We start from the raw sequence: 1,534 nt of genomic DNA, 5'->3' as shown, positions 1-1,534 counted from the left end.
ATGTAGTTTTTACCAACAGGGGGGAAAAAGGAAGAAATATATATTTTTTTTTAAAGGAAGGAAGATGCTTGCAGAGCCAAAATGCTACCAGTGCAAGTCATTTATTACAATGATTTTTATTAGTTTGCTGCATAGGCCGTTATCAATAAAACGTCACAATACAGTGCATAGATTTCGATTTGGGGCTGTGGGGAGCAAGGAGCCCCCTGATCTGCGAAAACCATTTTCAAGCATTGGCGGTCTGGCAATTCTGGCAAATGCCAGAAGGGCCGGACCATCTTCTATTAAGGTGGGCTGGTCAAAAAAATATATAAAAACGTTAATTCACATTAAAAGTAAAACACCCATCATCAAAGAGAATGAAACCCGCTCTGATTCTGCCAGTCACTCAGTCAAAACCGGAAAATGGAAAGGTGATGCCTAATAAATTAGAGACCAAAAAAGTTTTGAGGCTGATGCTACTAAATGTGTGAAATTAACTGACTTATTTGCAAAAATGTCTGGTTCTGCTGGTTCGAGTGCTTTTTATGTCTGTGACAAATGACAGATCATCTTCTGTGGTGCAGTCGGGGTAGGAAGAAAACCACAGAGAAAGACACACTCATGCAGCCTACTACTACTAGTTCCAATCAAATTTATTTGTCACATACACATGGTTAGCAGATGTTAATGTAAGGGTAGCGAAATGCTTGTGCTTCTAGTTCTGACAATGCAGTAATAACCAACGAGTAATCTAACCTAACAATTCCAAAACTTCTACCTTATACACACAAGTGTAAAGGGATAAAGAATATGTACATAAAGATATATGAATGAGTGATGGTACAGAATGGCATAGGTAAGATGCAGTAGATGGTATTGAGTACAGTATATAAAGTGGGGCAAAAAAGTATTTAGTCGGCCACCAATTGTGCAAGTTCTCCCACTTAAAAAGATGAGAGAGGCTTGTAATTTCCATCATAGGTACACTCCAACTATGACAGACAAAATGAGAAATAAAAAATCCAGAAAATCACATTGTGGGAAGAAATCGACTGTGGGAGCAATTATTAGGAAATGGAAGACATACAAGACCACTGATAATCTCCCTTGATCTGGGGCTCCACGCAAGATCTCACCCCGTGGGGTCAAAATGATCACAAGAACGGTGAGCAAAAATCCCAGAACCACACGGGGGGGACCTAGTGAATGACCTGCAGAGAGCTGGGACCAAAGTAACAAAGCCTACCATCAGTAACACACTACGCCGCCAGGGACTCAAATCCTGCAGTGCCAGACGTGTCCCCCTGCTTAAGCCAGTACATGTCCAAGCCCGTCTGAAGTTTGCTAGAGAGCATTTGGATGATCCAGAAGAAGATTGGGATAATGTCATACGGTCAGATGACACCAAAATATAACTTTTTGGTAAAAACTCAACTCGTCGTGTTTGGAGGACAAAGAATGCTGAGTTGCATCCAAAGAACACCATACCTACTGTGAAGCATGAGGGTGGAAACATCATGCTTTGGGGCTGTTTTTCTGCAAAGGGACCAGG

This window comes from Oncorhynchus mykiss, chromosome 4 (assembly GCF_013265735.2).
Source record: "Oncorhynchus mykiss isolate Arlee chromosome 4, USDA_OmykA_1.1, whole genome shotgun sequence".
Lineage (NCBI taxonomy): Eukaryota > Metazoa > Chordata > Actinopteri > Salmoniformes > Salmonidae > Oncorhynchus > Oncorhynchus mykiss.
This window is presented reverse-complemented; position numbering follows the sequence as displayed.